Raw genomic sequence first — 10,087 nt, 5'->3', positions numbered from 1 at the left:
GAGAAAAGGTTCATTACACTTACAATTTCAGGCCATAGTCCATTACTGAGGGGAAATCCAGACAGGGGACGTCAGAGCAGCTAGTCACATCACATCCAAGAGCAGAAAGAAAGAAAAACATATATGTTGGTTGCTGGCTTGCCTGCCCTCTCCACACAGTTCAGAGTCTAGCCCATGAAATGGTGCTGCCCACGGTGGACTATGTCTTCCTAAACCAAGTAATAATCAAGGCAATCCCTCAGAAAGCAACCTGATTGAGGCACTCCTTCATTCATGCTCTCTCCCCAGGTGACTCAAGGTCGTATCAAATGGACACTTCAAATGAACTGCCACACCCGGTGAACATGAACTCCCACTCTTCCAGACCCTCTCCTGTAGAGCATCTTATATCCTGACTCACACAAGGGTTATCAGAGCCCACTCTTCCACTCCATAGTCTAGAGCTAGTTGCTTGGTTAGAAGATAGATCTGTCTGTCTGTTGGTCTGTCGGTCTGTCGGTCTGTTGGTCTGTCGGTCTGTCTCACAGCCTGAATTCAATCCCTGAAGCCCACAGGGTTGAAGGAGAACCTGACATCCACAACCTGTCTACTAACCTCCACACACATGCAATGTCATAAGCATGCAAGCATACACCAAGTGAATAAATAAATGGGGGTTTGGGTTCATTTTGGAGTTTTGTTTGTTTGTTTGTTGGTTGGTTGGTTAGTTTGGGGGTTGGTTTGGGTTTTTTGTTTTTCAAGACAGGGTTTCTCTATGTGGCCCTGGCTCTCCTGGAACTCCCTCTGTAGACCAGATTGACCTAAAATTCAGGGACCCCACCTGCCTTTGCCTCCATAATATGTTTTTAAAGGTGAAAATACTGTTACTGTCTTTGACAAGGAAGAATGTGATTTTTTTAATTAACTACATAGAGAGTAACCCCATTTTAGTAAACACATTCAAAGATGCTGTCTGCATCATCATATTAAGGTGCAATACAATGTTTCTCCATTCAATAAACATGTAACATATGCAAACATCCTACCATATGCAAGATACGGACCCGATCATTGGAACCAAGGCAAGGTTCTAAACCACTGGATGAATAAGTGGATGTGGCCTTCTTACAGAATTGCAATCTGGATGTAGTAATGAAAAATCTCAGGAAGGCAAAAAATTTAAAACATGGACAAAAGTAATTTCTTCCCATAGAGGTCACAGATAAAAAACAGACATATTTAAAGCTGAATTTTCTGTGGCCTCCTAAAATATAAGGAAAATCAATTATAAAGTAAACAAACAGCCCTGATTCATCAGGTTGAACGGCCACCAGCAAATATATTAGTGTCTCAGTCCTGGACTTTTACTACAAAAATGTTTTCTGTCTTTCATTTTGAAACATATTTTTACTTCTTCCACATGCAAAACAAAACCAAGAAATGCCCCTTACTGAATTTAAATAGATATGCTTCTCAAAAATTGTATTCTTTTTTTTGCTTGTGTCTTCTGCAAGATACACATGGAAAGGATTTAATCTGGAAGAATGTCAAAGTCCAACTCCAATTTATTATTATTTCTAAATTATACACAAACTGCCTCATAAAGCCTTTAATAATGTCATCAGCTGAGCTGCCACAGACATCACCTCAGCTCAGTTTCCAAATCCCATTAAAATTTTTTTTCCTATCTTCTCAGATGTGTCACCTCCCACCTCTCCAACCATAAAGTAATCCAATGAATGAGAAACACTAACTAAACAACCCACAGCTATGTGCAGAATAATATTAAAGACAGAGAAAATTAAATCCCAATATTAAAAGATAGTGAGGGAGTTGGAGAGATGGCTCAGCGGTTAAGGGCATAGACTGCTCTTCCAGAGGTCCTGAGTTCAATTCCCAGCAACCACATGGTGGCTCACATCCATCTGTAGTGGGATTTGATGTCCTCTCTTGGTGTGTAGAAGCTACAGTGTATTCATATAAAATAAATAAGTAAATCTACAAAGAAATTTTAAAAATAAATAAAAGATGCTAAGAATTCTATGCTGGATCAAAATGTCATACATTGTATTGAACTAGACTGGATATGGGCATCAGGTCTCACAGAGGCAGGGGTGAGTCTAGAATTTGATTTTTCCCCCCACATGGCACATGTTTTTCTCTGAACACGCTGCTGCCAAGAAATCCGACCTGACATCTGCTGCCTTTCTTTGCTGGGCTTCCATAAACTGAAGCTGGAATAGTGGCTGTGACCATTCTGTAAGCTTTTTCCTCTTCAACTGCATGAGACCTAACAGAGTAGAACCATCAGTTCTCAAGAACCAAACCAGATCTTTCCAGCCCAGGCAGAATCCTCTAGAATTTCACAACTCTTATTTTATGTAACTAAACTGAAGATACCTTAAGCTCATGTACGTAAATCCAGTGAGCCCGATGCCAAGCAGACAGTTACCATCTGTGGCGGTCTTACTGAAATCAAATCTTTTTTATTATTTATTCATTTAGGGGTTTGAGGTTAGGTTTCATTATGTTCTCTGGCTGGCCTAGAATTCACTGTGTAAACCAAGCTTGCCAGGAACTTGAAATGATCCTTCTCACTTCTCTCTCCTTAATGCTGAGATTACAGGCATGTGACATCACACTTGACTTAATTAAGCTGTGATTCTTAGTTCTCTGAATGCCATAACATACGAAATAGAATGGTCAAGGTGGCTCAGTAGATAAGAGTGCTTGCTGGGCAAGCCTGACAGCCTCAGCTCAGTCACCAGAACGCACATAAAAAGCCAAGTGCAGTGGTGAACATCTGCAATTTCAGCACTCGTTAGAAGAGGTGGGAATCACCTGGAGCCTCATGGACCAACCAGCCTGGAGTGTGCAGTGTAGACAAATCTAGAGACCCTGATCAACAAGATGAAAGACAAGAAATGATTCCCCACGGTCTGGGCCAGAGCACTGAGCAGATCTTGGGTGGCAGCTCTGCCCCCAACATCCAAGAACCCAGAGGAAACAGGGATCCCAGGTGCTCGAACTCAGGCAGTATCTTAGGTAAGCAGACAGCAGGGCCCGCCCTAAACAGGGAGTAACTGGGAACCAAAAGGACCCAGGAAGTTACTCCTGGCCCGGAACACTGGTTCCTTCCGGTCTGGGCCAGAGCACTGAGCAGATCTTGGGTGGCAGCTCTGTCCCCAACCTCCAAGAACCCAGAGGAAGCAGGGATCCCAGGCGCTCTAATTTGGACAGTGTCTTAGAAACTAGTTCTCAGATCTGAGGCCTAGATCAGACCTCTGCCAGGTCTGCTGTTGTGTGGACCCCGGATTCCACCTGAGACATACTGGAAGTTCCACTCAATCCAGATCCACAGAGGAACAAATGAACTCAGAGCTTCAGAAAACGTATCCTGAAATATTCTAGAGGAGACACTGCACCCAGAACAGCAGACACCTAGCTGGACTACTACCTTGGAGGCACCATATCCTGAGGCATCCTAGAGGTACCACTATAATCAGTGCAGCTGGAAAAGATCACAGAGACATCTGGACCCCTAGGAGATCAGACACAAGCTAGATAACTAGAAAGACAGGCTTCAGTCAGAGACAGCAAGTACAGGCAGCACTAGAGTTAACCAGATGGCAAAAGGCAAGAGCAAGAATGTAAGCAACAGAAACCAAAGTTACATGGCATCATCAGAACCCAGCTCCCCCATCAGAGCAAGCCCTGAACACCCCATCACACCAGAAAAGCAGGAATCAGAATTAAAATCACTTCTCATGATGATGATAGAGGGCTTTAAGAAAGACATAAATAACACTCTCAAAGAACTTAAGGAGAGCACTGGTAGACAGATAGAAACCCTTAAAGAGAAAACACAAAAATCCCTTAAGGAATTGCAAGAAAATGCAACCAAACGGGAAAAGGAATTAAACAGAACCATGCAGGATCTAAAAATGGAAGTAGAAACAATAAAGAAATCACAAAGGGACAATACCCTGGAGATAGAAAACCTAAAAAAACGATCAGGAGTCATAGACACAAGTATCACCAACAGAATACAAGAGATGGAAGAGAGAATCTCATGTGCAGAAGATACCATGGAAAACATTGACACAACTGTCAAAGAAAATGCAAAATACAAAAAACTACTAACCCAAAATATACAAGAAATCCAAGACACAATGAGAAGGCCAAACCTAAGGATAATAGGTATAGATGAGGGGGAAGACTCCCAACTAAAAGGACCAGTAAATATCCTCAACAAAATTATAGAGGAAAACTTCCCTAACCTAAAGAAAGAGATGTCCATAAATATACAAGAAGCTTACAGAACTCCAAATAGTTTAGACCAGAAAAGAAATACTTCCCGCCATATAATAGTCAAAACATCAAATGTACAAAACAAAGAAAAAATACTAAAAGCAGTAAGGGAAAAAGGCAAAGTAACATATAAAGGCAGACCTATAAGAATTACACCAGACTTCTCACCAGAGACCATAAAAGCCAGAAGATCCTGGACCGATATCATACAGACCCTAAGAGAACACAAATGCCAGCCCAGACTACTATACCCAGCAAAACTGTCAATCATTATTGATGGAGAAACCAAAATATTCCATGACAAATCCAAATTTACACAGTATCTCAACACAAATCCAGCACTTCAAAGAATAATTGGTGGAAAACTCCAACACAAGGAGGGAAACTACAACCTAGAAAAAGCAAGAAAGTAATCTTCCAAAAACCCCAAAAGAAGAGAGTTACACAAACATATCTCCACGGATGTTAGCCCAAAAGCTTGGATTATAGAAGACTCAACCCACAGACCACATGAAGCTCATGAAGAAGGAAGACCAAGAGGGGATGCCTCAGTTCTACTTAGAACGAGAAATAAAAATGCTCAAGGGAGCAAATAGGGAAACAAAACATGGAACAGAAACTGAAGGAGGGGCCATCAGGAAACCTTTCCACCTGGGTATTCACCCCATGTACAGCCACCTAATCTAAACACTGTTGTGGATGGCTGGAAGTGCATAATGTGAGGAACATGATATAGCTGTCTCCTTAGAGGTCAGCCAAAGACTAAAACACTCAGAGGACAATGTTCACAATTAACCACTGATATGATCAGGGGTTTCCCAATGAAGAACTTAGTGAGAGGACTGAAGGAGCAGAAAGGGTTATTGACCCCAGGTGGAAAGCAACAATACCAAACAACCAGAGCCCCCCAGGGTCTAAACCACCAGCCTGGGAACACATAGGGAGGGACCCAAGACTCCAGAGGTATATGTAGGGGAGGATGGCCCTGTCAGACATAGGTGGGAGAGGAGTTTCTTGGTCCCATAAAAAAAAATGAATGAAAAATGAATGAATGAACACACAGTGGGGGGGGGATGTGAGGACGGGGAGGGGATAGTGAGGGGGTAGGTGTGATCACTGCCTCATAGAAGCATGAGGAGGGGGATGGGATAGGTTTCTGGGTGGTGGGAGGAAGTAGGCTAAGGGGATAAAATCTGAAACGTAAATACTACAACCAATTTTAAGAAGCGGGGAAAAAAAAGTCTTCAGAACCAACATCTTTAAAAAAAAATGTCAGTGCCCTGGGGGTGGAAATTTTTTTTTTTCTTGATACTAAAACTTGTTCTGAGAATTGTATATTGCAGAATACACAGCCTTGGTGTATCTACTCATCAAGCATACTGAGCAGACCTGCCCAAACCTCTGATGTCCTGGAATTCCATCTGGATTCAGTGAAGACACAGCATCAGAGGCTTATCAACTTACTCTCCCCCCAACCCCTCTTCTAAAATCTCAACGCCCTTAATCAGCTTGAAGAAGTTAAAGAAGAGTCAGCGCCCCTATTCCCTGAGCTTGGGGACTAATGTGGTTAATAATGGTCTGTCTTTCTAGGGACAAGTAGTGGTTTTGTTGGAACAGGGGGGATTAGCTAGGACTTACTGCATAGCCATAACCTACTGGTAGAAATCTGTATACTTATTAGCAAGATGAAGTTATAAATTCTTAAATGGTACAAAATTTACTTTGATCTCAAATTTAAGGTTTTCATTGGTACGAGCCTCTTATTAATATAAAAATGAGATGAATATTGATAAACTCATGGGCATTGTGCCTGTATAACACATTTAGGAATACAATGCCTAGACCCAGCCCTTTTTTAACTGATTTGGGATGGTTAACCTATGAGTTAAGGGACTATAGCAAATTCATATTTTTGAGTTTATTGTTAGGGTGCTTTCCATATTTTACTTAGAAATAGCTGAGAGGAGTTAACAGAAAACAGTCCAGGTTACCTTACATGGATAGTTGGTTTTCAAAACATCAGAAGTCCATAGAACTGATGCTACAAATATTTATATATTAATGTTCATATTGATTAGAGACCTGTCTGCTCCTGACAGCTTCCTGTCGTGGATTCTAAGAAGAAATTGAGCATCCTTGGAGTTACTCCAGTTGTGTGGTAACAGCCACTAGGCAAGAATTGCCTCTCTCCATCTACAGACAAATTACTGTCCAGAAAAGGACACACATGCAGAATAGTCGACTGATTATATCTGCCTAGACAGAGTAATCAGTCCTTAATAATCCTGCATCACCAAGGTCTGTCAGATGATTCTGGGCCAGAAGGCTGAAGATTTGATGCTCCAACGTTCGGTAGTATAGGGGCTTTTCAGGTGTTCAGAGGTCTCTATAAATTGGCTAAGTTTTAGAAGCTATGCTTTGTGCTTCCCACAATTATAGTTAACTCAGTCATTCTGGATTTCTGACGGGGTTGAAAACTTATAGCTATTTACCGTAAGAGAAAAGATTTGAGTGGATGGTAGTCAGCTGACATTCATCCTAAAGCCAGGTTCAGAACTAAATGTTTTAGTTAGGATAGATGACAGAGGTGCTGGTTAGTCAACAAAATGATGGACTGGGTATTAGGACTATCTTGTACCTCACTGGTACAAATTGGCATAATTATGCTCTAATTGTATTTTGAGAGAAAAGTTTCATTTTAACAGGAAGGGTGATGTGTAGGAGGAGCTAAGGTAGGAGGAGTACTGAGAGCAAGAAAAGGAGTAAGAAGAGGAGGAGAAGAAGGATAGGAGAAGCTAGCTGATGAAAGAGAGAAAGAGGGGGGAGACAGGGAGGCAGATATTCATGTATCTCCACCAGTCAAAGATAGTTGTTATAGCTAGGTCGGTCAGTGGGTTACACCTCTGATTGAACAATTCCAAACTTATAACGCTTATGATTAACATTATTTAAAAAAAATGTATAAATGCAAAAAGGAAAAGGGGGCATGTGATAGGGGATTTCTAAGGGGGGTGGGGGGGGGAATGGGGAAAGGGGATGGCATCTGAAGTGTAAATAAAATATCTAATAAAAAAAAATAAATGTTAAAAAAAAAGAAAAGAAATGATTCCCCAAAGGTGTCCTCTGACCAGCACCTTCCACTACTGTATATGCACACCTGTGCTCACACACATTATAAACATATGTATATACTGCAATAATACATTTTTAATTCATTCATGTAAGTCCTGCCCCGAACCCACCTCCCCCTTTTGTTTTAAAAAGGGAAGTACCCCTCTGAGTGTCACCTACACACATTAACACACCTCTCACCCCACCCCACCTCACTCCCACAAATCAAGCCACTCCTAGACTAGGCACATCCTATCCATTTGAGGGCAGACATGACAGTCTATTTAGGGGCATGAGATCCACAGGCAGCCAGGCAACAGGCTCAGGGACAGCCCCTGCTCCAGTTGTTGGAGGTTCATCTGCTACATATGTGTAGGGGACCTAGGTCCAGCCTGTATGCTCTTTGGTTAGTGATTCAGTCTCTGGGAGCCCACAAGGGTCCTAGTTAGTTGACAGTTGGTCTTCCTGTGGAGTCCCTGTCCTCTTCAGGTCCCTTGATCTTTCTCCCAACTCTTCCATACAGACTCCCAGAGCTCCATCTACTGTTTGGGTGTGAGTCTCTGCATCTCTTTCCATTGGCTGCTGGGTGGAGCCTCTCAGAGGACAGTTATGCGAGGTTCCTGTCTCAAGCATAACCGAATATTATTAATAGTGTCTGGGATTCGTTCTTGCTTGTGGGATGGGTCTCAATTTGGGGCACTCATTGGTTGGCCATTCCTTCAGTCTTTATCTTTGTCCTTGCACATCTTGTAGGCAGGACACAATTTTGGGTCAAAGGTTTTGTGGGTGGGTTGCTTTCCTTATCCCTACACTGGGAGTCCTGCCTGGCTACAGGAACTGGCCACTTTAGGATCCATATCTCCCACTGCTAGGAGTCTCAGCTAGAGTTGCCCTCCTAGACCCTCTGGTGTCTCCTCCCATCCCAGGTCCCTAGCATGTCCTAGAGGTTGCTCCCCCACTACCGATCTCCCTTCTCTCTCCTCTGCTCTCCCAACATATGATCTCCCATCCCCACATGCCCCAATCCCCTTCCCATCCCCTCTTCTACACAGGTTCTTCCTTCCATCAACCTCTGGTATCTATTTTGTTTCCTCTTCTGAGAAAGCTCCAACCATCCTCCCTTGATCACTCTTTGTTATTTGTCTTCTTTGAGTTTGTTGATAATAGCATGGTTATCCTGTACCTTATGGCTAATATCCCCTTATCAGTGAGTACATACCATGCATGTCCTTTTGGGTCTGGGATATTTTCTAGTTCTACCCATTTGCCTGCCAATGGCATGATGTCCTTGCTTTTAATGGATGAGTAGTATTCCACTGTGTAGAGATAGTGCATTTTCTATATCCATTCTTCAGTTGAGAGACATCTAGGTTGTTTCCATTTCTGGCTATTATAAATTAAGTTTCTATGAACATAGTTGAGCAAGTGTCCATGTGGGATGGTGGAGCATCTTCTGGGTATATGCCCACAAGTGGTATAACTAGGACTTTGGGTAGGACTATTTCCAGCCTTCTGAGAAACCACTCAATTGATTTCCAGAGTGGTTAAACACGTTTGCACTCCCTTGACAGGTCCTTTGAGGTTTTTATCTTAGCCATTCTGATGGGTTTAAGTGGAAACTCAGTCATTTTGATTTGCATTTCCCTGATGACTAAGGATGTTGAACATTTCTTTAAGTGCTTTTCAGCCATTTGAGATTCCTTTGTTGAGAATTCTCTGTTTAGCTCTGTGTCCCATTTTTTAATTGGGTTATTTGGTTTGTCAGTGTCTAACTTCTAGCCCTTTGTCAGATAAATAGTTAGTGAAGATCTTTTACCAATCTGTAGGCTTTCATTTTGTCCTAATGACAGCATCCTTTGACTTACGGAAGCTTTTAAGTTTCATAACGTCCCATTTATTAATTATTGACCTTAGAGCCTAAACCACTGATGTTCTTTTCAGGAAGTTGTCTCTGGTAGCAATGAGTTTCAAAGCTATTCTCCACTTTCTGTTCTATTAAATTAAGTGTATTGTGTTAATTTTATGTTGAGGTCTTTGGTCCATTTGTACTTGAGTTTTGTGCAGGGTGATAAATATGGATCTGTTTGCATTCTTCTACATGCAGACATCCAGTTAGACCAGCAGCATTTATGGAAGATGCTTTCCCTTTTCCATTGTATGGTTTTGGCTTCTTTGTCAAAAGTCAAGTGACTATAGGTATGTGGGTTTATTTCTGGGTCTTCAATTCCATTGATCAACCTCTCTGTTTCTATAACAATATCATGCAGTTTTTATTACTATTGCTCTGTAGTACAGCTTGAAGTCAGGATTAGTGATACTTCCAGAAGTTATTTTAATTGTTCAGGATCATTTTAACTACCCTGGGTTTTCTGGTTTTCCATATGAAATTGAAAATTGTTCTTTCAAGATCTCTGATGGATTGTGTTGGAATTTTGATGGAGATTGCACTGAATATGTAGCTTGCTTTTGATAAGATGGTTATTTTTACTGTTAATTCTACTTATCCATGAGCATGGGAGATCTTTTCATTTTCTGATATTTTCCTCAATTTCTTTCCTCAGACATGAAGTTCTTGTCATACAGGTCTTTCACTTGCTTGGTTAGAGTTACACCAAGGTATTTTATATTAGTTGTGGCTATTGTGACAGGAACTTGCCCTACTTCTTCCTCAGCCCATTTATTGCTT

The sequence above is a fragment of the Arvicanthis niloticus genome, chromosome 1 (genome assembly GCF_011762505.2).
Source record: "Arvicanthis niloticus isolate mArvNil1 chromosome 1, mArvNil1.pat.X, whole genome shotgun sequence".
Classification (NCBI taxonomy): Eukaryota; Metazoa; Chordata; class Mammalia; order Rodentia; family Muridae; genus Arvicanthis; species Arvicanthis niloticus.
Note: the sequence above shows the minus strand (reverse complement) of the source record.